General features: G+C 36.8%; 1 protein-coding gene and 1 non-coding gene across 7 annotated transcripts in view; one reads left to right on the top strand and one right to left on the bottom strand.

Moving 5' to 3' along the window:
* ZBTB20 (zinc finger and BTB domain containing 20) overlaps positions 1 to 27,644 on the bottom strand; it is a 968,716-nt gene that overhangs the window by 817,173 nt on the left and 123,899 nt on the right. The gene's annotated exons all lie outside the window — the stretch shown is intronic.
* Positions 8,968 to 9,158, top strand: LOC142441834 (U2 spliceosomal RNA). The gene has a single exon (XR_012783153.1). It is a non-coding gene; the product is annotated as a U2 spliceosomal RNA (small nuclear RNA).

Raw genomic sequence — 27,644 nt, 5'->3', positions numbered from 1 at the left:
TTGAACATGGCACCTAAGCCACTATCCAAGGTCACCTTTCAGCCAAATTAATACATTAGCAAATAACAGAAACAAGGACCACAGAACAACACGGTCCTTAGAACAATCAAGTATTCCACATTGGGCAACATTTTCCCAAAAGGAAAATGAGATGGCAAAGACAGGCAGGGAAACTGAAAGTGTGGAAATGAAGAGGGCACAGTGGAAGTGAAGAGAGTGCGGACACATTGGACAAGTACACAGGGAAATTTGTATATTGATTGTCGATAAAAACAAATCTGCTGTGTAAAGTTCTACCTAAAACATAATAAAATGTTTCTAAATAAAAGGTAGACAATGAAAACATAAATATAATGTATAACAAAAATATACAATGCCAAAGACAAAAGAGGGTAAGGAAAAAATGAGTGAAAAGTTAGAGAACAGCTATTTTAAATAAAATACTCATAGAACGACATTCTAAATAGATAAAGCAGAACAGAACTCCAAACAAAGGGAAAGAGTGTAAGATGTCAATTGGCAATATATATGTGTATATGTTTATGTGTATATACACACACACACACTCTATATATGCTGTGGTTACATAATCTGTTGTCATTTTGAGAGGATTAAGAGTGAAGGGGTGGGGTTTAACCTGTCAATCAGGTCACAGCTTGATGACTTCATTTGGAGACACTAAGGAGATAACTCATGGGACACAAAAACTCATTCCCTGTGAGACATGCTTACTGACACGACACATGGAGACAGGCTAGTGCTACCAGCACCCAGAGCTGGAGGAGCCACATGAAGACCCACCCCAGCACTGAGAAACTTCCACTGCCCTGGATCCACAAGACTTCCCACAACAGGCCTGTGATCTTCCTGCATTTGGTGTTATTGCATGCGTTTCATGAGCCTGAAAAGGACTTTATATATTGGTATCAGAAACATGGGCTAATATCAGACTTATGGACTGGGCTGGGATATTTTCTCAATATTCAATTGGTCTTGTATGTAAAGCTCTTTTTTATACACATATATTTGTTTATGAATTTGTTTCTCTAGTCTACCCAGACTAACACAATATTCATAAGGTTTAAGCAATGCAATGAATCATGTTAAACGAAGTAATGTGTATATTTCCCTCATATAGAAGTTTTACATTTTTCTCTAACCTAAGGCAAAGTGAACAAAATCTGATCAAAAGTAAAAAAAATCAGAACTTAATGACAAAAAAATAAAATTCTTCTGTTTTACAAGTTATAAAACTCCACTTATAAATAATCTCTGGATCACAGAAGAAATCATAATAGAAATATGAAATATTTAAAACTGAACAGCAATAAAGAACTCAATACTAAAACCTAAAGCTGATACTGAGTGGAAAATGTAAGGCTCATAAAAAAATGTATGGATTTAAATGCATGCATTACATATTTTAAATATTTAATATTAATTAGTTAAGGAACTAACTTAAAACCATAAAAAATCATAGAATAAATGCAAATAATTACAAGATACAATTGGTTAGAATGATTAATAATAAAGCAAATAAGATAAAATTTTATTCATTTAAGCAACATTAAACCTAGTATTAAAATCAATACTAATCCAGAAATTATTAATCTTTGAATGTAAAGCAAGAAACAGGATGTGTTATTTTTATAATTTAAAAATAAAGATAATGCAAGAGAAAGAGGAGGCTATCTGCTCCTGTCACGATTTACAGCCTCAAATTCCACATATACGGCTGCCAGGAGTCTGGATTCACTCCAGTGCAGCACATTGTTCTGCTTACTTTACAAGTGCATCAGAGAGTTGTGACATCATAAAGTAATACATTAGACAATTAAAAACACAGTGATTAATTTAAAACTCTCAAATGAAATGTGCAACTACCCAAAGAAAATACAATACCTGAATATATTCATGGTCAGTAATTGTTAATAAAAACATCTCTACATCAATTAGTTCAGCCTCATAAGATTTTATAAGTGAGTCTTACCAAGGTTTAAAGGCATTGATAATCCTTACATTAAATAAAATAATGCAAGAAGAAAAATAATCACAAACTCACTCTATTTGGCAGGCATGACATTGATACCAAAATTAGAATGTGATAAAGTATACGACAATTATTATTAAAGAACATAGATTTTAAAAGTTCTAAATAAAATAAAAGCAAACCAAAAATACAAAATAGCCATACAGAATATATACTAGGAATGTAAGACTGGTTCAACATCAGAAAACATTATGTGATATACCATATTCAGAAATTAGATTTTTATTGGCCTCAGTACAGACAGCAGAGCAACATCAACAAAAAACTCCCTATCGACAGAGATAAAATAAAAGAATAAACTAAAAGATTTGAAATACATGTCAAAAATATTAAGCTTAGAGTATAGAAAAGAAAATAAATCGTTAAAAAGATAAACACTATAATTTCAAACCAAGTAGCAAGGATTATAATCAAATAATTCAGGAAAATTAAACACGATTGGCTACTAAGAACATGAAGATGTTCAACCCCATATAAAAGTCATAAAAATAAAAAAGCAATTAGCAATTTAACTCCTATCTGTTTTCTGAAATTTAAAAGCCTATCAGAGCTCCTTAAAAGTGTCAATGTTGAATGGAAATCCAAACTCCATTTACGGGGTCTGCACTTGAACGAAGTCTATGGTGAATCCCTTCTGAACATAGTGCAGGGGGGTGAATAGGCTTGCTATCAAAGAACGCTGTAAAGTCAATTATGGAAAATGCAGTGAGGTTAAAATGTAGTATCATTTGATCTCCCTTTTGACTCTTTTTAAAGTTGTTTGTTTTTATATTTTCTGCTTTCTTTTTCATTGAGGGTTTTCTGTTTTGTCTAGTTGTTGTTGGATTTTTTTGTCCGTGTTTTGTATGGTTTTCTGTATATGCAAACCGGGATGTAGCTCTGTAGAGACAGTGACCAGAGTGTTAACTGACTGTGGCATGGTGGGAGAGGATGTGGCACCATGCGGTGGGTGGGCAGGGGGAGTTGTGTGAGGCGTTGTGATGTGAAGCAAATAACGAGTCTCGAAGAAAGTTCTGAAATTGACTGCAGTGATGATAACATGCTTTCCTTGAAACTTTAAAAAATATCTGTGGCGTGCTGGTAGGGGCTCTGCAGCACTTCAGGAGTGACTTGGTACAAAGGTTAGAAATCTCAGCATTATAGTTTGTTGCTGTTGGTAGACAATCCTGACCCATATGTGTGGAGTAGAACTGGGCACTGTAATAATATCAAGCTTATGACCAATTGGAGGCAAATCCCCAGTCCTGTCTTCTGAGGTGCCAGTGAGTGAGTTAAATCCACCAACTTTGGCTACCAATCAAGGGTTTAACCATTTATATCATTAAAATATGATGTATATGGAGTTCTTAGGTGATGGGAATGATTATTATGCTCAGTTTCCACTCTCCTAAAATGGATATATATTATTTCAGGTAATATTTTGAATTTTAAAAGTTCTTTGTATATTTCATGTGTGTACACATATACAACACATATAGCTTCAAACAACATTGGTGTAGTTTTTATATTTTAAAATAATTCATAAAAAACCAGTGTCTGGTGAGCCTATTTCAACTCATGAGCACTCTGCATGTCAGAGTACAACTGGGATCCTTAAGTATTTTTTCAATGCCTGATTTTTCAGAAGTAGATCATCAACTTTTTCTTCCACAGTGTGCTGATATAAATCAACTTCAAGAGAGTAGTGATCCCTGGGAAAAGATACAGGGAAATGAAAATAGGAAGGAGACTCCAATTATATTTGTAATAACTTATTTTTAAAATGCCTCAAGCAAACATGCCAAATGCTAACATTTAAAGAATATGAGTGATGAGTACTTGATATTTATTATATTAATTCTATGCTTTAGGTTTGAAATAGTTTACAAAGGAAGATAAGAAATTACAGGCGTTGTGATTTCAAAGTTTTACTTTTAGCATAACATTCTAAATCCCACGACATCTGGTTACTATTAGACCTGGTTTTCCAGTTTCCATTTAGAATCATTAACTGATCCATTGGGAATAACCTATCATTTAAAAAAAGAAACTCAGCACAAAGATCTCTATTTTTTTATGTTCCACCCTAAGTCAGAAATGTTGTATATGTTTAGAAACTTTGAGAAAAAATAGATGCATGCATATGTGTCCTATTGTTGTGAAATATACTTATATGACCATTTTATGTGTTAAGGATAATGTCGCAGAAAAATCTAAGACCGAATTTATTCATTTAGTGCTATTACAAAACTCACAAATGTCTGGCACATTGCAAGGAATAGATATATTCCCATACTTCGTCTAAATTTAAATTATTTATTTAGGACATTAGCAAATCTGAGGTGTAACGAGCGTGAATCAACTGATAAGTGTAATTTTGATGGCTATGTCAGAGGTACCTTACATTCATATTACTTGTTTGTTTCAGTAACCCATATTTATCTTTCTTCTCTCCGAATCTGAAAACAATTTTAATATATTATTACCTAATAAAAATGAAACTGCAGTTGAAGTACAAAATATTAAGAATATTGATGGCTTTAAAGAAATTGGAGATGTTTCTGGACTACCAAGCCCCGAGGACGATATTCCTGCTCGGAGCAGACAATGCACAGAGAGGACCATAGGGCCAGCCCCACCATGAGATACAAAGTCCCTCTCTAAACCACAGTGCTGCGGGGGACAATACTGGAGACACAGTGGGGGAATTGTGCACAATCTGACCCCATCACACTGGGGCGAAACACTAAGGGCATGCAACAGAGCAGCAAGGGGAGCAAAGTAATGAAATCGCCAGGGAATACCAAAAATAGACTTTGGAGAGAGTGTGGCACCCCATCAGACTTGACTAGAAAACACTCATTTAGGCCATCAAACAGACTGTGAACTATTTATAGGCCTTTCCATTGGTGTCAGTGGCTTTCCTTTCATTGTTGTTATTATTTTGTTGGTCTTGACTTCCTTTGTTGTTTTATTTGGTTTTGCTTGGTTTTTGCACTTATTAATATATCTGCATGTCTACCTAGATAAGATAGGCGGGATAAATAATTCACAGATGAAAAGAACGGGACCAATGGTTCCAGTGGGATACGGGAGAAGGGGAGATAGGAGAAAGGGACAAAGGACCAATCCGTGAACTAAAATCAATGGAGAGAAGGCCAATGGATGCCTAGTGGGGCTTAATCAAGGGCAATGCAGCAGCGAGGAATTACTAAAACCAAATGAAGTCCAAACATGATGGTGTGACAAGAGGAAAGAACCAGGAGGCAAAGGCCATTTATAGAGTTCTAAATACAGGCATGTACATATGTAAATATATATATAATGAAAGAGGAACAGAACTATGTACTCATATCTATTATTTTAAGAATTAAGGTTGCAAATTGACATTGGGCCTCAACTCAAGTACTCCCTCAATGCAAGAACACTTTGCTCTAACAATCCAGCATTCTGTGATGCTCGCCTACCTGACTTGATCACTGAAGACAAAACAGTGCATAAATAAATGTGGCAAAGAAAGCTGATGGTGCCTGGCTACCAAAAGATATAGCATCTGGGGTTTTAAAGGCTTGAAGATAAACAAATGGCCATCTAGCTCAGAAGTAACAAAGCCCACATATGAAAGAAGGTCATCAGTCTGTGTGCTCATGAGGTGTCCATAGGACCAGGTACGGCATTTAAGAGCCAGAACAAAATCATATCCAATGTGAATGGTGGGGGTGGGAGGTCATTAAGTGGAGACCCAATGCCCATCTGTAGACAATTGGACATCCCTCTACAGAGGGATCACAGGGAAGAAATAGGCTAGTCAGGGTACAGTATAGTACCAAGGAAACACTCAAGCTTCCTCTAGTTCTTTGGTGCTTCCTTACCCCCACTATCATGACCTCAATTCTACTTTACAAATATGATTAGACCAGAATATGCACATGGCTACAGTTAAGAGCCCACCACACAAGGAATCTAGGATAGATAACCCCACCCCACCCTACCCCGCCCAGGGCCAACAATGAGAGTAGAGATACCAGGAGGATTAGGGTGGGAGGAGGAAGGTGGGAGAAAAGGGGAGTCCATCACAAGGATTAACCTATATCCCCCTCCCAGGGGGATGAACAATGGAAAAGTGGGTGAGGTGCAATGGAGGACAATGTAAGATATGAAAATACTCATTCCATTTTCTCCTACAGTAGTAGCCTGACAGGTTATGTCTCCCTAAGCACACTTCATTCTGAAAAAACATTGCCTTAAGAGAAAAACATACAGAATGGTGACAGGTCTTAAAGTGTGGGGACAGTTGATAAAGCCAGTATTGTAATTTTAGAAAAGTGAAGGTATTAACAGCATTACATTCTTGATAGAATATTATGGTCTAGAGGACCAGGTCGATATAAAATCCTGAAGATTAAAAGTTAGATATCCAAGAATGATAATGTACACAGGGTAAAACTTATTTACTAAAAGACTGCTATCTCTGTCACAATCAAATGACTAGAAATTTAGGAAGTCAAGGTCCCCACTTCTGGCTCCAGGATCATACAGCCTTGGTACAAAATCAAGAAGGTTCTTGGGGTTATAAATATACCCCTAAGAACTATTAACTCTAATAGCATGATAGATCTATAGCTGTAAAAAAAGAGATATGTATAAAAATCTCAAGCCCCACTCACTCTCAATTCAATTGAGAATCTAAATGTTCACTACAACTCATTGAAGAAACCAAAACCATACCAGAATCTTAATTTAAAGGGACACTGGTAAACAATATTTAACTTTCCAGTTTCTGCTATTCAAAAGATAGACAAGATGCTGAGCAAGTCAATCTACTGACTTGGTTTAGGATCAAGCCTGAGTAAACAGAAAGCAATTGAAAAATAGAAGAAAGGTAAAATCTATGAAAATCAAGGCATTTGAAAAGGAGTTGTGGTTACTATTAAATGGTTCTGTGGTATCTAGAAAAGTGAAAAATTTAAACTACTCATTAGATGAGATTAAATAAGAAATCAAAAACAGAAAAAAAGGAGAAACTCTCAGACAGGTGATAAACACCACTGCTAAATAACCAGTGAGTCAATAACAATAAACATATAGATCAAGAGAGTTGGACTCAGAGTCTAAGAACAAACCTTACACATGTAATCAATAAATTTTAACAAGTGCTCAAATAATATTCAACGGGGAAATAATAGTCTCATCAACAGTTGGTACTTAGACAAGTGGGATCGACATGCAAAGGAATGCACTCAGAAACCACATGCAAAAATACTTAAATAAACCAAAAAGTACACAAATGAAAACTTAAAAATTCTTAGAAGAAAATAGCTGTATACATTGATACCTTGAATTAAGCTTTGAATAATTTGGATATGCCACCTAAAGCACAGTAACCAAATAAAAAATAGATTCACTTGGCTTCACCAACATTAAAATTTTTGTGTGCATTAGGAAACTATCGGGAGAGTGTAAATGACTCTATTATTGTTGCTTCCATGTGTCATAGAAATGGTTTCAACTCATAGAAACCCTATGAAAATACAGGAGAACACAATGATGCCCAGTCCTAGAACACCCTGACGTTTGTTAAGTTTGAACTTATTCTTGCAGGTGCCGTCACTCCATTTCACGGAAAGTCTTTCTCTTTATTGCTGACCATCTAGTTGACCAAACATTATGCTCTTTCCCAGGAACTGGTCTCTCCACATGTCCAAGGATACCGAGATAAAGTCTTGCCATTCTTGCTGTTAAGTTCAGTCTAACTTCATGTCTTCCAAAACAGGTTTGTTCATTCTTCTGAAAATCCATGTATATTAAATGATATTAATAATTCAAAAGCATGAGTTATTTGACAGTATTCCATATTCATTATCAAACATTTGCATGCATAAAGGCAAATAAAAATAGCATGTCTTGGGTCGAGCACACTTTAGCTCTCAAAGTAACATCTCTACTCTGTAAAACTTCAAAGAGATATTGTGTAGATTTGTCCAATGCAAGTCACTTGATTCCTTGACTGTTGTTTACATAGGCATTGATTGGGGACCCAAGTAAAAGGAAGTAATTCAGTTTCCATAAATGTTCTCCATTTATCATAATGTTGCTTATTGGTTCAGGTTTGAGAATTTTTGTTTTCAGTATATTGTGATTTAATCTATAATGAAGGCTGCAGTCTTTCACCTTCATCAATAAGTATTTCAGTCCCTCTTTACTTTCAGAAAACATGTCATGTATGTTTCCACCAATCTTGATGTCTCCTTCTTATCCATATAGTCCAACTTCTCTGATTATTTCCTCAGTTTACAGATTGAAAACCTATGGTGAAAAAATATGATTTTGACACACATATTTACCAATATTAATCCAGGAAGTTATCATCTTATTCTGTTTCAAGAACTGTTTCTTGGTCTATGTATGGGTCCCATGTTAGCACGATAAAATGTTCTGGAATGTCATTCTTCACAATGTGATCCATTTACATTTGCATAGCCAATAAACACTAACAGGCATATTTCTGGTATTCTCTGATTTCAGTAAAAATCCATCTGACTTCAACAATGATCCTCTTTAAAATATGACTTAAATTTCTTGTAGTTCCTTGTCAACTGTTTTTTAAAATTACCTTTAACAAAATTTTATGTGTTCGATATGAATGATGGTTTGCTAATTCCTGTATTCAATTGTATCACTTTTCTAGGGAATGGACAAAAATATGGAACTCTTCTAGTTGGTTGGTTCATCGAGTTTCCAGATTTCTTGATACAGATAATCTAGCACTTCCAGCCTTGCATATGTTGGCTGAAACATCTCTAATGGCATATCAATACCTGGGACCTTGTTGTATTCATTGCCTTTAAAGCAGTGGTCCTCAACTTTCCTATTGCCATGACCCTTTAATATAGTTCCTCATGTTGTGGTGACCCTCAACCACAAAATTATTTCGTTGCATCGCTTCCTGGCCTTTTGGCTAAGATCAAGTGTAGTATATGTTCCTATCAGTTTAATATCTGATATGTCCTCTATCCAAGGACAATATATTAAATGGATTTTTGGAGCAGGGAGTTGGAATAGGAGCTTGCTTCCTCCACTCCATGCATCGACCTGGTATTGCAGTACTTCCAGGAACGGTGCACCAAAAAAAACAAACAAACAAGAAATTATTTTTGTTGCTACTTCATAATTGTAATTTTGCTGTTATGAATTGGGCAACCCCTGTGCAAGGGTCGTTGGACCCCCAAAGGGGTCACAACCCACAGGTTGAAAACTGCTGCAAAGCAACTTGGACTTTATCCTACAATACCATTGGTTCTTGATCATATATTAATATCTGAAATGGCTGAACTTTGACCAGTTATTTTGGGAAAATGACCATGTATTCTTTCCATCTTTTATTAATGTTTCTTGTAGCATTCAATATTATACCAATAGAATCCTTCAATATTTCAATCCAAGGCTTGAAATTTTTCTTCATTTTTTTCCATTTGAGAAATGACTAGCATTTTCTCTTCTTTTTTTTTCTGAGTCAGTCATATTATTTTTCTTTTTTTAACATTAAGGTTTTACATATTTCATTATGACACTTTGAAATCTTCTGTTCAACGTTTTTACTTTATTTCTTCCATTTCCTTTAGTTTCTCTACAGCAAGTGCCAGAGCATGTTCCACAGTAAGTTTTAGGTCTCTTCTAGCATCTACTTTGGCTTGTCTCGCTTGCTTGTTTGCTTTTTAATGACTGTTTGCTTTTTAACATTATATGTCCCTGATGCCATCCCATAATTCCTTTGGTTTCAAACATCAGTGTTCAGTGCATTAAATTTATTCTTGAGGTGGCTAAATTGAGGTGGAAGATAATTACACTTTTAAATATATATATTTCCAGTGGAATTCTGGATTCGTCCCAACTTCTAGTGCAATTTTGCATATGAACTATTGATGTTCTTCTATTCTGAAGTCAGACTGTGCCATTGTTCTGACTGATGATACAGAAATTCTCCATCATCTCTTTCTGTTTGTTCGGTTTTGCTTTCTGTTTATTCCACCCAGTGAGGTCCATGTGTATAATTCCCATGGAATAGGTAAATTGTAAGCAAAGAAAGATTGATTGAAAAGCATAGACTCCATAATAGTAATTACCCCAAAGATCACATGAAATAATTTTGCAAAACCAATGATATTCATTGACATTACTGTATTTCAATGGCATCGGCTAATGCTATGGGAAATATAATGATAATGTTTCATCTCTTCCTTCTTTGAACCAAAGTGCATGTTGTGTCGTTACTGTTTTTCCACCAAAAAAAGAATCTACATATTTTCAAAAAACTTTGCTAAAAATATTTATACTACTTCTCCATTCATGTTTGCAAAATGAAGCATCTTCATTTGCTTTTTTGGCCAGAGAATTGTGGTAACTATGCTGATAGTTTGAAAACAGTGCTATAACTTTGTTAGGTCAGGTTAAGTATGCTGAATAAAATGTTCTGTTTCCTACAAAGAGGATTCCAATCTGCATTTAAGTTATCATTCTTCCACCATCTGTCCAAGCACTCCTGCTATTATTGCTTCTTAACTGCCTCTGCAAAATAAAATATGCAGCCAAACATTTGGCAATATTTGGGTCAAATGATACATTACTGAAAAAATGCTGAATGATAATTGAAGCTACTGTGAAATTAGAATAGAAATTCAGCCCCAACTTTTAATTCTGTACATATATTAATTCATGTTGCAATCTTTTATTTAGTTAAGGTATAACCCACAGTCCATTAAATAACCTAAACTATTTTATGTTGTACTTTCACTTTTAAAAAGACAACAAACTGAAATGCCATCTTACAGAGTGCTATTAATCATATGAGATTCATCTGATAACCACACTATAAAACCTGGAATGTACAGTTATTAAGCAATTACTCTAAAATTCTTATAGAAGTAAATTCTCCTGTTTTAGAATCTAAGGTGGATTGAGCCTGAGAATTCTAAGATACATATATTTATATACACATATATAATTTTTAAATGTCAATCATACCATGTTATGTATTTTATATTTTAAGACCCACTAAAATTGTAACATATTTGGTAAATTAGTAGATAATTAGTTTTGTTATCTACCCCCACTCCTAAAAGGGTCTTTAATAAAAACCTTAAAGGAAAGATAATAAAAATAAAATGGTTGGATAAGATGTTACTCTCTTTTTGAGTGTAGTGTGGAGGTAACTGTTTTCTTCTCCAGTAAAAAATAATTTTGGACTAGTTCAGAAGTAGTTCAGAAGCTGTAAAGGAGATATAATGATCTACTTCCATAAAGGTTACACCCCCCAAAAAAATAATCCAGTGGGGTTCTACTCTATCACAAGGGTTAGGATTGACTTCATGAAGTTGGACAACACCTAGAAACAATAGAACATATGAAAATTATATTGTAACAGTATTTTTCCTTCATAATAGTTTTAGAAGAAATTTCCATTTATTAAAAGAGAAGTAAAATTATTTGATCTAAGTAAAATCAATGGATACAAAGTAAATATTTTAATAAATAATATTTTAAAGGTTTATTATGAGTATAAATGGAAGAGTACTTTATGAGTGTAGGAGTACATGCATTTGTAAATAAACTCTAAATATATATAATAAATTTACTTAAACTGATGAATAATCCTTCAGAGCCCTTCTAGATTTTTTAATAAGGTAGCAGAAGAAAGATAATGCAGTGAAGACTCTAGACTTCATCTTTTCCAAATCACCTTAAAAATGGCCAATTAACTGTTTCAAAAGAGGAGAAAATATTTCTTTCAAATATTCATTGAACTGCTTTCAAGATTATTTTACTAACAGGTAACGACTATGGTTGCCATCACCTAGTTGGGTCATTAATTTGTCTAAATCTGTCTAGGCCTGACTGCGGTGTTTCTCATTATTATGTCTCTGAACTCATAATCATTTGCAAAGATCTGAAATCTCTCTCTGTGAAACCACTTTCCGGGATTTAACAAAACATTGTGAAATGTTTTTAAATTGGTGAGGCCAAATCGGCTGTGTTGATTTGCCATCATTGAGGTTATATGTGGTGACCTAAAGGTACAGCAAAACTGTAGTCATATCTGTATGATATATATTTAAATATATAATGCCTCTTGTATAAATAGCGAAATTCTAAAGTATTATGTATTATTGAAGAGCCTGCATATCTCAGGTAGCTGAAATAATTTCATTTTCACCTTGTTGCTTCAAAATATAATTGTGAAAGAATAACTCATCATAGCATGGGGTATGGTTGTTCAGCATTACCTTGCCATTCCACTCTTAAACAAAAAAACGGCAAATCGTTCATTTCTCGTCATGCTGCTTTGCTCCTGGCACACAACATTTGAAAGTGGTTTCTTTAAACTGGATGGTTATGCAGCTGCATCCTCGGGACTTTGGCTATTCTACTGTTGGGAGCCCTGGTGGCACAGTGGGTGGCACACTGGGCTCTTGGCTGCAAGGACAGCAGTCAGAAACAACCAGCTCCTCTGACCTGTGGGAGAAAGATGATGTTTTCTCCACCTTGAAAGAACTGCAGTGTCAGAAAGCACAGGAGCAGTCCTACCTGCTCCCACAGGGTCATTATGAGTTGGAATCAACTTGATGGCAATGAGGTTTTTATTTTTCTTCTTGTAGTAGGAGCCTGGTAGTATCCTGGATTCTACATTGGACTACTAAACACGGTCAGAAGTTCAAACCCACCAACTGCTCCTAGGGAGATAAATGAGGCTTTCAGCTCTTGTAAAGATTTACAGTCTTAGAAATTTACAGGGACAGTTCTATTCTGTCCATAGAGTTGCTATAAGTCAGAATTTACTTGCTGACAGTGGGTTTATTTATTTTTATTTTGTTTTCTTTTATTGCTGCAGTATAGTGAATTATTTACTGTGTCTCTTCTAGACATAATCCCCAAGAAACTAGTAATTCCCAACAAATAACTTTTTCCTCATTTGTCAGGGTAATGTGGGGGAAGATATACTAATAGGATTATATTATTCAGCTGTGAGTGATTGTTAATGGGGTTAATTGTGATTACCATCCTGCTGGGTATAAAATAAGTTATCTCAAAAGCAGGAAGTGGGGATTTTACTACCAACAGAAGGGAAGAAGTGGTCACAGAGTGTGTCCTCTGGACCCTGAGATCCCTGTGCAGTGGATCTTCTTGATTCAAGAGATAGCTGTAACACCAGAGGAGAAACAAAGGAGTGGCAGCAACAGAACCAGGAGCCAAAGCAAAAGACAGAGCATGGACTTTGGGCCCATAGAACAAGGGAAGTGAGTACCTTGGGCAAGAAGCAGCCTTGTGAAGTGGGATGCCTCCAGGGACTTATGTGAACTACATTTGTTGACCTATCGTAGAGAGCCGAGTATCTTCCCAATGAAGTCTGTAGCAGAATGGAATGCTCTTTGGGCATTTATTTGCAGAGTTTTGTAACTGTGTGAACAACGCAGAGAACAGGACAAGAGGCTGAGGACCAAGGAGCGGTCTGGTCTGCTTTGGAGCACAGCAGAGAAGGTCTACTGACAGAATAATTGCATCGTGAGCATGTAGCTCCTGAATTGTAACCTGGGTAGCTTCATTTCTAAACCCCATAATTCAGAGTGTCATCTGTGAGTTATGTGTGGCCACTGCAATGAACTATCGAACCCAGGTGAGGAGAGTGTGTGTGTCTGTGTGTGTGTGTGAGCGCGTGCGTTGAATGTTGGGTGTCGGTGGCGGCTACTCTCACAGACATGAGCCTTGGGTAGCAATTCTCCTCCCCACCGTCCATGAAGTCGGCGGAAACCTGACACCCACCCCACATCATTCATTTTTAACAGTTGGCATTGAGGCTCTTATTTCATTCCTAATTGCTTTTACTGCTTCTTCACAATTTCCTCTATATTATTCTATTTTTCTTTTTAATGTTTCACCATGACCTTTTTAGAGCTTTCTATCCAACCAGGACTTTCTTTGTAATTTTATATTACCACATTGACCCTTTCTGTCTATGTGGATGCCTGGATCTTGCTAGGAAAAGACTGTGATTTGTTGCTATAAATGTTCCTCAAACAACTTCCACCTGCATTCAGTAGAGATTCAAACTTTAGTTCACGTTCCTCCAAATTTTATAACCTCAGTACATTAATTTTTAATATAACTTTTATATGAAACAAATGATCTTATGGATTCCAAAGAATAAAGAAAAGATTAATTTACTCAGGTAGAGTGTTATCATCACGTCCTTTTCTATTTCTAGTGAGTGCACAACAACTTATTTTTATTGTGTATACAGCATGAGTATTTGTTGGAGTGAGCATCAATGGTCTCAGAATACTGTTTATTAGATAATTCAGTTCACAATATTCCCAACCTTCATTGTTTAAAATACAATAATTTCTTACAGTTCACACTAACTTAAAGAATTTTAAATATAACCTCAGAATAAAGTCATTAATAATTCATCACCAAATTGAGACTCAAAATTAACTCACCTAAATTTGTGTTCTCTGTCAAGAAGTGGTCAGACTTATAACAGATAAGGGCAATGAAAATGCTGAGAATCATTTTTTACTTTTCTTTCTAATTGTCAGGAACCTACGAAATACTTAATCAGGGTAGGTGAGCTGCAATAAAGCCAGCTGCTCACAAACACAGACGATCGTATGACCTCAGCAAAAAGAACAAAAGTCACACAGCCTGCAGGGAGGAGACGTTTACACTATATTAAAATGGTCCAGCAACTTCTAAGCTAGATCAATTTCCTTTCTAATATTCTCAAGAACGAAATGTTCTCTACTAGTAGATCTGATACGAAGAGCCGAAACATGGAAAACATTCACTACCAAGTAACTGCAGTCACCCATAAACTATTACAAGAACATTATGTATTGTTGGGGTTCAAGCCAATAGGCTAATAAAGCGAACTTCCCTGGTGTCTTTTGATTTTACTTTAGCTACGGAAGCATTAATAAACCCTCAGGGGATTGTAGTTCTGTTGAAACACTCGTACCACTGTAAAAATTTTTTTTCGAATAGTCAATGTCTTTTCAGGTGAGCTCTTTTTCATTTGTTGCCATTTCTCCTTGGTCACTGTCATTCCACCTTCACAAATGCCACCATTTTTTGTTTGTTTGGTCCAAATCAAGCTTTCACCCTGGAAATGCATCAATCTGAATGGTGCTAATTGCCATAGTTAATAAGTGCCAAGACATCGAGCACTTTTGGCCCCACTGCCACTTTATGTGCCTCTGCTCATGGGGAGATAAAAGAACAAAGGATAGAAAACATCATGTTCAAAAAATTGAAACGCCAAATACACAACTTTTTTGTTTGCTTTAAACTTTGCTTGAGGACATAAATCGTCCTGCTAAGATTACTTTTCTTTAGAGTCTCTAGTTAGTTTTAACTTGCTAAAAAATTTCTAACTTAAAATTCTTTATTTAAGGGACAATCTCATTACTCTGGCAGAACATCGTTAACCCAGTGATCTTAATGTTTTTAATACAATAATCACTGTTTTCCCTGGCTGGCATATATGTCAAGCATCTGAGAAATCTCAATCTATTTTACTAATGGAAAGTGTTAGCACGTATAGGTTTTGTACAAAATAAGAAGTCCAAGATACTTTCAGAGATACAAATTAATAATACAATTTTTAATTGAAACTTTTCCAAAAAATACCTTAAATATAAACAGGTTTAAATGAAGAATAGGTCACTGAAATGTAAATTTGAATGTACTATTTTATGCTAGCATAGAATTAGTAACAATTTAGTACCATTGCTGGAAGCTAATATTCTTTTATTTGTAAGCTTATGCAGTCTGTTAAGGGGAGGCATCAATAAGTTTGTATGAAAAAAATGTATTGAAAGGCAAGGGAAATTTTCCATAAGCCCCTTGTATGTCTGTGAATGGTGCTTATAGGTGGGCCGGCATATATATTGTCTTCAGCTAAGACCGTAAGATCCATGAGCCCAGTTTCATTTAATCACCACCAATTTCTAAATTCTAGTATAAGGACTATAACAGCAGCAATTAAAATAATTCTTGAAATTAAAATAGTGATGGTACAAATGCAATAGCATGTAATTAAACTGTAAAAGTCCTTAATATGAAAGTAATCCTGGAATAATCACCAGTGATAACATATTCCCATATTTCCTTAATGAATAAACAAACCTACTGCCATTGAGAGGAGTCCAGGTCATAGTAACCCTAGAAGACAATAGAACTCTTCCTTTCACATTCTGGACAACACATTTCTACAAAAACAGACAGACGCTTCTTTCTCCCATGGAACAACTGATGGATCTGAACTGCTGACCTTGTGGTTAGCATGCTTTGTTACCCCACTGTGCCACTAGAGTGCCTTTATTTCCTAAATAGATGTTTAGATTTATACTTTTATCTGCCTATGAAAGTACATTATCTTTTCTGTTGACCTGTTGCAAAGAAAATTGCCATCTTAAACAATTAATTTATACTATAAACTTTGCTTATAGATATCTAATGAGAATACAGTATGAACGCTCCATCGACTTTATTATATAGTAATGAAACGGTATGTTTCTTAGTATGTGCACAAACTATACATTATTTTTCCCCTCACACTGCTTATCATAATTAGAAGCTCTAGAATGCCCTTTTCTTATCATTCTTGTATAACTCTCTTATGTAATCAGTCACATTCCAATCACATGTACATTAAAATCAAGTGTAATGACTCCTACCTGCAATAGTGTAGTGGCCATCTGAGACCCATCACACAGCAGGTAAGCAAACAGCTATAACGGTACCTCTCCCCAAACCTCCCACGTGATGAGTCCTCAAACCACAGGCTCAAGACCTTAAAACACCCAATAGGCTTGCACTAAAATTCTTAACTGTGTTGATTAAAAGTGGCAGTACAGAACAGCCTAGTAAAGAAAGGATTCTTTTCTTCCATTTTGGTTTTGCCAAACTCCCTGACATGATGTTACAGTGAATATTTTAGTGAAAGTAGGGTGGGGGCATCTTCAAATGCATGACTAAACGTGTAAAAATAACTCTTAAAAATAATTCTTAAAACGCACAATGAAAAGTCAATTTTTTTCCGAAACTGGGAACTTTGCACTTTAGGGCAGTGTCTCAGTGTCGGGCACAAGATGACACTCTCCATCACTGAACACTTTCCTTGGGCACTACTGTATCTCCAGTACCAGAAAACTCAGTGTTCATCACCAACACTCACTGATTATTCACGAAACTGAACACACTGATATAATAATACAACTGCCCAGGCTCTGAAAGAGGCAAACTTAAAATGCTATCTGTTCCTCGGCCTTTCTGGGTGTACACAGTCAGAAATATGCTGCAGATGAATCCAGGTATAAATCTAAGGTCAACGAAGAGTTTCTCAAGAAATGTCTGTTAGAGAAAAAAAAATTACATGTGTGTATATATCATATATTAATAAAGTATGTACACATATAATGTTTTATATATGTTTCCAGGTACATATATAAACATTTTAAAGAAAACACATTGTGAATATATACATTATATAGTGTATATATTTAATATATATATGATATTTTTCCTTGTCTAACAGAAATTTCTTTGGTAACAGAAGTCTATGCGTGAGTACAGTGTATATATAACATGTATATATAATATGTAAACATACATATATCATGTATCCAGGGGAATATAGTCACACATAATAAACATATAAAACTGAAATTATAGCAATTTTAGGAATGAAATTCTATGACATTTGGAATTTGCTTCAATTTAATTGGAGGGGTTGGTGGCTGATCATCTAATATTGGCATTTTGGAGCTGAGTGATGAATACAGGGAGATATATTGTATAGAATCCTTTACTTTTGTATAAATTTGAACTTTACTTTTATCAAAAAGAATACACACATTTTTTGTGTGTGAGAGAGAAATTAATAATTGCATCTGATATTTTCCCAAAAATTCATTTAGCAATGTTAAATAAATGGAAAGGGCATCCCTAAACACAGAAATATAACAGTCAAAGACATAGATAACTTTTAAATGTCCTATTTTGGCAACAACCTTTCCCATTAGAAATAGTTTAGAGTTGAGCAGGCAAAATTCTGAGAGAAAAAACATGGAGTCTCATTCAGAAAGATATTTACTGAGAAGAGTGACAAACTGAATGTGGGAATGCAATATTAGAACAAACACACAAAATAAAAACTAGGAGATAGAAAGCCCTCCACAGTAATTCAGCAGAGAGAGTTAGTGCTCTAGCGCTCTTCGTTTTGTTCTTTACTAACAGAAAAGCAGAATGACTTCCATATCCGAAAACTAATGGACTTCAACAAAGTTCATAGAAAAACGCTATTGCATTTTGCTTCCATTTTTCCATGAACTTTCTAAAGCCTCTTCTGAGAAGACTGCAAGACAAAAGATAACTTTAAGCAGTACATAATCCTCTCAAGAAAGAGGATTTTGGAAAAAAGTTTCACATATGCATGCTAAAATATAATATCAATTTCTCATCAATTTAAGATATGAATTATAATATCAGAGCTCAATGATTTTACCTGTTTTATGCTCACTTCCTGAAAACTATGGTGGAGAGGAACAGATGACTGTAAGAAACTTAGCACCTGGGCTAATTTTCTGTGTTATGAGCAAAATTTTAGTCCTTGGGCCAAAACTGGGACCATATATCAAACTGATTTCTGAATGACCATCCAAGAGAACAGAGCCCCCCCACTCATAGACTAAGAGTGATACAATGGTTTGTATATTTCATTAAGTGAAAAAATATGCAAAATAGGGGTGGGGTACTAAGTAGCATGAACAAAGATCTGTAGAACTCATTCTTGGAGCTAGGCAGGAAACCTATGCAAAGCAACAAAAAGTTGGGAAAAAAAAGAGAAACAACCCAATAGAAAAATAGTCAAGGGACACGAGAAGGTAGTTCCCATAAAAGATGAATTTCTAAGAAACATGATGAGGTGTTCAATCTTGTACACATATCATGTTCTCTGAACTGATAGATAATATCAATATTTGGTGAATTTATGGGGAACAGTTATCATACATGGCTGGTGGCAGAGTAAAAACTGATTTTCTTGGATGACAACTTAAAAATAACTCAATTTTTAAATGTAAATTTTATAGTAAGTTTACTATACAGATATACTTTATTTAAACAGTACTTCCTCACTCCCTAAGAACAGTGATGGCAAGGTAGGTTATATATATTGAGCCACTAACCACAGGTTAGGCATGAAGCAGGGAACCAACAGAGAGGCCTGTGGGGGCACCCCACTATCCCAACTACATGGGCACCCCCAACCCCCGAGGAATGCACTTCAGAGGACAAAACGGAGGCTGCAGTCCAAGAAGAGGGGTGCTTCTGATCAGGAGCAAACAAAGAGGGAAGGAAAGAGAGTGGAACACATCCTGGCCCACCAAGCCCTGTGAACAATATTCTGGCTCAGAGAAGCTAATGCATAAGAGGATCACAGGACCTGGCTCACCCTGAGAAACGACAACACCCCTCACTGACACACAGCGCTAAGGGGACAGCACTGGGAACACAGGGCAGAAGATGTGCCCTATACAACCCCACCACAGAGGGGTGAAACACTAAGGGCAGAGAGCACAGCAGTAAGGGGAGCAAAGCAACGAAGTTCCCAAAGAATGCCAAAAGTGGATTCGGGAGACAGGGCACAGTACCCCAGCAGATTCGACTGAAAAATACTCATAAAAGTCAGTGGACATCCTCACACATACTCCACCAATACAATAGTACCTCGCCCTGCTAAACGGTCATTGCATGATACCCACCTTCCCGACATGATCACTGAAGACAGACGTGTGTGTAAGCAAACGTGGTGAAGAAAGCTGATGGTGCCCGGCTATCAAAAAGATATAGCATGTGGGGTCTTAAAGGCTTGAAGGCAAACAAGCGGCCATCTAGCTCAGAAGCAACAAAGCCCACAGAGAAGAAGCACATGGCCTAAGCGAATACAAGGTGTTGAATGGACCATGTAGCAGACACCAAGGAACAAAAACAATCATTGTGTGATGACCTTCCTCACATAATCGCTGAAGACAAAGGTGTGCATAAGCAAGTGTGGTGAAGAAGGCTGATGGTGCCCAGCTACTGAGAGATATAGCGTCTGGGGACTTAAAGGCTTGAAAGCAAACAAGCGGCCATCTAGCCCAGAAGCAACCAAGCCCACATGGAAGCAGCACACCAACATAGGTGATCATGAAGGGCAGAGGAGACCAGGTCTCAAACAACAAAGGCGGGGTGGTGGCGAGAATCACATCACCGTGAATGAGGAGGAGTGCGTGATGGGGACCCAATGTCCATCTGTAGACAGCTGGACATCCCTTCCAGAGGGGTAGTGGGGAGGAGATGAGTCACTCAGGGTTCAGTGTAGCAACAATGAAACTCAAAACCTTCCTCTAGTTCCTGAATGCTTCCTCCCGTCCCAATTATCATGACCCCAATTCTACCTTGCGGACCTGGTTATACCAGAGGATGTACAGCAGTGCAGTAGGGATCTGGAAACACAGGGAATCTAGGACAGATGAACCCCTCAACACCCGCGGTAGGAGTGGCGACACCAGGATGGAAGGGGGTGTAGGAAGGGAGAACCGATCTTGGAGATCTATGTGTAACCTCCTCTCTGGATGATGGGCAATGGGGAGGTGGGTGAGGGGAGACACCGGGGAGTGTAAGATAAGATATAATAATTATTTATAAACTATCAAGGAACCAGGGGGAAGGGGGGAGCGGGGAGGGAGAGGGAGGGGGAATAAAGGGAAACCGAGCTGATTCCAGGAACCCAAGTGGAAGGTGAATTATGAGAATGACGAGTGCAACGAATGTATTAGGGTGCTTTGCTCAAATGATGTATGTACGGATTGTGATAAGAGTTGTATGTGCCCCAATAAAAAGATTTATTAATTTAAAAAAAAGTCAGTGGACAGAACTAGGACTGTCTGAGGGCTTTTCTTTGTTTTTTTATTTGCTGTTGGTTTCTTGTTTGTTTGGTTATATTAATTGTTGTTTTATTTTTGTTATGTTTTGCTTTACCTGTTTTTTGCACGTATTATTGTCTATGCATGTCTATCTGGACAAGATAGGCAGAAGAACAATGGGACTTATGGTTACTGGGGACACAAGAAAGGGTGAAGTGGGGGGAAGGACAGGGGGTGCCAACAAACTCAGGGACAAGGGAAGAATAAGTGATCTAATATTGATGGCAAGGAGGGCATAGGATGTTTGGATGTGTTCAATCAAGGACAATGTAGTTGAGGGGAATTACCAAAATGTCAATCAAGGCCGAAAGTTATAGGAGGACAGGAGGAAAGCAAAAGGAAAGAAAGGGAAGAACTGGGAGACAAAGGAAATTTACAGAAGTCTAAATACGTGCATGTATACATGAAAATACATTTATATATTATGATAGAGGAATATATTGTGTACATATATTTACTTATAAAGTCTTACGGCATCAGATGGACATTGGACCTCTACTCAAGTACTTCCTCAATACAAGAACACTTTGTTCTACTAACACGGCACTCTGTGATGCTCACCTTCTCTGACATGATCACTGAAGACAAAAAGGGTGCATAAGCAAATGTGAAGAAAGCTGGTGGTGCCTGGCTATAAAAAAATATAGCACCTGTGGTCTTAAAGACTTGAAGATAAATGGCCATCTAGCTGAGAAGCAACAAAGCCCAGGAAAAAGCACACCAGCCTGTGTGATCATGAGGTGTTGATGGGATCAGGTATCAGGCTTCAAAGACCCAGAACAAACAAAACAAAAATCATATCAATGGAAATGAGGCAGCATAGAGACCCAAAGCCCATCAGTCAATGGGACACCCCATGTCAGAAGGGCCACAAGGAAAAGGCGAGCCAGTCAGGGTGTAGTATAGCACCAATGAAACACACAACCTTCCTCTGGTTCTTTAACGGTTCTTCCCCCACCCCATTATCATGACCCCAATTCTATCTTACAAATCTGGCTAGACTAGAACATGTACACTAGCACAGTTAAGAGTGCACAACAGAGGGAATCCAGGACAGATATACCCCTCAGGATCAATAAGGGGAGCATCAATACAAGGAGGGAAAGAGAGGGAGGGGGGAGTAAGGGGATCATGATAATCAACGCTTGTCCCCCCACCCTGCCTCCCAGGGGGAATGGACAGCAGAAAATTGGATGAAGGGAAACAATGGTCTATGTAAGGCAGGGGAAAAAAAAGAATAATTTATAAATTATCAAAGGAGCATGAGGAAGGGAGGGTTGGGGAGGGAAGGAAAAAATGAGGAGCTGATAGCAAGGGCTCAAGTAGAAAAAATGTTTTGAAAAAGATGACAATATATGTACAGATGTGTTTGACTATATATATATATATATATATATATGTATATATATGGATTGTGGTAAGAGCTGTTAGAACCCCTAATAAAATAAAAATTTTAGAAGTGTGTGACTCACACATTTATGGGGGAAGTATTTATTTAAATATATTAATATCGTGAATTCAGAACAAAAAGAAGCACATCTCAGTCAGTATGCTTGGCTCCTACATTGCCATTATTTTATACACAGCTTTCACCTTAGTAGGTAGGAATAATTAAAGATCTAGTGCACTCACCCTTTATTCAATCAGTTTCCAGAGCATTACTGAACTTACACTATTTCCCAGACCCTGTGTAGACTGACGGTTTGGAAGATTTGAGTAGAGAGGTTTAGTATGGAGAGTGTATCCGTAGAGATATGCAGTACGCGTTTGCAAAGCAATGAGGAAGGCACCTAGAACAAGCATGTACGGGGAAAGGACACCACTTCCCAAGTTGGCATAGCTAAGGAAGTAACAAAGAAAGAAAGCAGAGGATTTTAGGAAGAAAAAAAAGAGTGCACAGAAACAGGAGGATAAGTAGCTCAGTCCAAGAATTGTAATGATTCAGTCTGGTTTGAAAAGAGCTGGTTTGAATTTTTTAAATGGATAATCCATAAAGAGCCATTACAAGACTGTATGCAGAGAAATGTCATGATTTGTATTCGAAAAAGATCATTGAAATAAGGGTGTAAAGAGGATATTTAAAGTGACAAAAAATCAGGGGAAACATCAGTATCTCAAGAATAATCCAGATGAGAAACTAATGAAAGAATAAACTAAATAAAAGAGGGAGGTAGTGAAAATAGACTAAGACGTATTTAATAAGTAGTACTTGGATTTAGGAAAATAGAGCAAAGGGATATACAGGCTTGTATTTCAGGTACTTCTGATCATCAGGTTATCATTCATAGTTGGTAAGTACAGGAGAAATAACACATTTAAAGGAAAGAAACAAAACCCCAATTTTAGTCTTATAAAGTTTGGCATGCCTATCAAGCATTCAGCTGAAAATATCTAGTAGCAGCTATATCTACTCACCTGGAGAGACATGGGTGAACTGAAATATGAGGTACAGCTACAGAATCTTCCTCATAAAAAAAGAGAACACTGACATCAAAGAATAGGGTGGCACACTGGATTAAGTACTAAGCTCTGCAATGCGGAGGCTTATTCAATATGACTCTTCTAGTCACAGCTTTTGTTGTGTCCATCAAATGACCTTTGTTTTCCTGATGGGTCTGAGTAAGAAGGTGGGGGAAGATACTGATAGGATTATGGGATTCAGCTGTGAGTATTTAAGAGTTAATTTTGATTGTCATCCTGTTTGGAGTATAAAATAAGTCATCTCAGAAGCAGCGGGGAGAGGTGTGTGTCTCACTACCAACAAAGAGAAAGGCCATCTTTGGACCCTTGGATCCTATACATTAAACCTCCTTAATCCAGGAGACAGCTGTGAGACTTGAGGAGAAGCAGATGAGCAGCAGCAGAAGGAGGAGCCCAAGCATGAGAGAGAGCAGTGGATTTCCCAATCCCCAAAGTAAATAAAGCGGCATGCTTTGGTGCATTTAATAGAGGAATGTGGCCTTGCTGAATTGTGGCTCTGAAGCCAAAGCCAAGTGAACTGGCGCTGAGGCTCATGTTGAAGTGGCATACCTTATGGGAATCTAATGGCAGTCCTAAAAGAGCACTGCATCACTGCTCAGGCAGAACAGAGCCAGGACCATGAGACTGAGGGCCAGAGCAAAGTCTGCTGCAGAGACAGCAAAGATGAAACTTTCCTAGCTGAACACATGTGTTGTGAGCTATTCTTACCTGAAAGCCTATGAACTTCTCTAGTAAACCCTTATTAACTTCCCTAATGATCCCTATAATCATGAACACTATCTGTGAGTTCTGTGTGGCCTTTTGCAAAGACTTCTCCAAATCAGCTGAAAAGCAGAGTGCCGGGGAGACACTCACCGACCAACCACTCATGGAAGGAAGATGAAGCAGTCTGCTTCCCTAAAGATATAGCCCTCAGAAACATGGTAAAACAATTCTCTGTCTTGGAGGGTCTTGACGTGTTGGAATCCACTGGATGGTAGTGGATTGGTTGGTTTGCTGATATGAGCTCAGATTGACAACAACTCAAAATATTAGATAGAATCCTTGGGAGGCAGTGAGTTTCTGTGAATGAAGGAGGAAAAACTCAAATGAGGGTGAAGATTGTTTCACAACTGATGATTATAAATCCATATCACTAAATTGAATATGTAGAAACTGTTTCATTGGTGTACTTTGCTATGTATATTCTCAACAGCAAAATAAAATGTAAATACAATGAACAAAACAAGTAAAGACTCTTAAAAAATATATATATATATAAGAACCAAAACATAAGAGGAAGAAGAGGAGGACATTTATGGGAATACTAATGAGAGCTCAAGGAGAGTCAGGAGGAAAATTTTAAAAACAAAATAAAACTGGGATTATAGAGAAAATATAAGGAGTGCAAACTTTTTAAAGAAAAAATCTGTCCAAAATTTTCAAAATCATCACAGATATGTGGCAGTGTATCGCTACCAAGGTTTTAGTTGTAGAAGTCCATTCTAAACAAGTCATGTATGACTATGTCTCTGTGCATGTCTGAAGACAAATTCTCGGGAATCACTTGACTTAGTCTCATTAGAGGACCTTAGGGGAGGAAAAAAAGGCCCAATCCAAACAGTGGCTCCCAAGTGCAGTTGCTGGTTCAATCCAATTCAAGGCAGACAGGGGAGCTCAGAAGGTTCTACTAAACTTTTTGGAGACTCCAAAGGGATAATGCTAACAATGTTTTCCCCCTTAGGATAGAATGATCACAGAGGTTTATTACGAAGGTTTAATAAAACTGAAAGCTGCATTAATGAGAAAAAGACCAGGAGAATTGTACCAGGGACGGACCTGCTCATTGGAATGTAGCAAGAGCGGTCCTAGCAGATCCTGTTGGAAAGCCTTATACCGCCCACCCGACTACATTCCTCTTGCCCTTCAGACTACTTTTTGTTCTCAAAGCATTTAAAAATAACACAATTTGAGTTCTCCAATGATGCCCACCTGCCATTTTAATGTGGTGTAAATCAAAGAGCACAGAATGCTTCAGCGAGAGTTACAAAAATGGGAACAACATCTTCAGAAGTGGACAGACGTGGATGGAGGATATATCAAGAAATAATAGCTTTCATTTTGATCGTTTAGTAAATTTTCTGTTATCTTTGTAGCAAGACATTTCTACTTACTTTTTGTATAAAGTAAGGCTAGGCTAGAATGTATTTTATTGATTTTGACAATTTCATGATCTGAGAACTTGGTAAGAATGTTTTAAGTTTTCTTGGTATAATTCAGTATTTAATGAACAGTAAAAAGGATGGATGGGGATGTAAGCCTCTTTCTTGAAGTTTTGATGGTAATGAGAGAAGTGATAACAAAGCAAACTTTCCAAATAGGGTTGAACTGTTCTGCTTTTGTTACTGCTGCTTCATTTATCAGAAGGAGCCCTGATAGCATAGTGGCTATGAGTTGGGCTGCTAGCTGCAAGGTCAGCAGTTGGAAACCAGCCACCCCCTGGGAGAAAATGCTGCTTTCTACTCCCTTAGCGAGTTACAGCGTAGGAAACTCACAGTGTCGTTCTACCTTGTCCAGCAGTGTCCCTATGAATCAGAATGGACTTGATGGCCAGGAGTTTGTTTGTATTTCAGTTTGTAGTTTTATCAACATATTCTATGTTAATACTTGGGCATATTTGAATGATAAGCTGAAAGAACTAATGCAAAGAACATGAATCAGGAAAAGAGATGACAAATAAGCACTTTTTAAAATTGGTATGAATTGTACTGTATTGCTGACATCATGCTGGGGGATGGAAGTATGGTGGCATTCTGAACACAAGGAGTGCACTTTATTTAAAACGTTTTCTTATTTTGTTTGATATTTCAAAATTCAGAAAGTAGTTTGTCATTCAAATTTTTTAATCTTAATTAGTAAAGTTCATGTGAAATACACACACAAATATATATTCAAAGAGGCTGAAATTATAAGTGATGTTTCACTTGGTTATGTTAAGAGAACTGGTGGGTTTTTTCAAAAAAATAAAGTAGACCTTTTATTTAATTACAAAAATTAACATAGTGCAACAAAAAAGTAGATGACCAAAGGAACAGAATTGGCACAATTTAAAATAGGAACAAATACAGGAATAAATATTTTGTACAAAAAGTCCAACATACTCCTACTCTTATCATTAAGCTTACTAACGATTGAAAAGACTGAACCAAACAGGAAATTTCTGGTGCTATTCAGAAAAAAAAATGACTTGCCTGAAATAAGTTTTATAATTGAAAATTAATAACATAGTAAAGTTAAATTCAAAGTATTTCAAATGAATGCTAGAGTATTACCAGTGAAAATTCTGTATATAGAAAACTGGAATATACTAAAATCAAAGTCTCAAAATATAAATATTAAACAGGATATTAAAACTCACTAAGAATTTTATTATTTACTCCAAAGGCAATTATTTCATTGAGTCCAGTGATGCCCAAGCATTCTCTCAATAAGAGTTGGTAAAGATGCTGTAGGGGAAGCTCAGGGCCCTGGAAATCACTGATGAGATGATAAAGGGGCTTCAAAAATTTTTGTGGGAAATTTTCCACGAATTTTTGAAGCCCCCTCATAGATGAGATGTAAGATGCCCTTCAGCTCCGTGATACACAATTTTATAAATTTAAAATGTATCTTGCTAAAATATAAGGCCACTCTTGACTTTTGGTAGAGCAGTAGGAAGATGGCATCTTCTGGCTCTAAGATAACATTCATTGGCAGTAAAAACTGTCACTGTTTTACACTGCTATGCTTAATATTTGCTAAGAGTAGTTAAAAAATAGAGATCTTAGTATGTTTCTTAGACATTTTAGTATGTTACAGAAAAGATATAAACATAAATACAAAAATTTTGTTTACAAACCAAAAAGGCTCTCTGACAATAACTAACAAAAATCAGAGTGTAGGGGAGTAGGGGGCAGTTTTCAGCGGTGGTATCCTATTTGAGGATTCCCTGGGTGGTACAATTGAAGCAGTACAAACAGTGTGGGTTAGAAGACTGGGTTCACCAAAAATTTCCTTGGAAGAAAGGCTTGACAATCTACTTGTGAGAATCAGCTATTGCACACTCGATAAAGCACAGTTGTACTCTGACACAC

This window comes from Tenrec ecaudatus, chromosome 2 (assembly GCF_050624435.1).
Source record: "Tenrec ecaudatus isolate mTenEca1 chromosome 2, mTenEca1.hap1, whole genome shotgun sequence".
In the NCBI taxonomy this organism is placed as follows: domain Eukaryota; kingdom Metazoa; phylum Chordata; class Mammalia; order Afrosoricida; family Tenrecidae; genus Tenrec; species Tenrec ecaudatus.
This window is presented reverse-complemented; position numbering and strand designations above follow the sequence as displayed.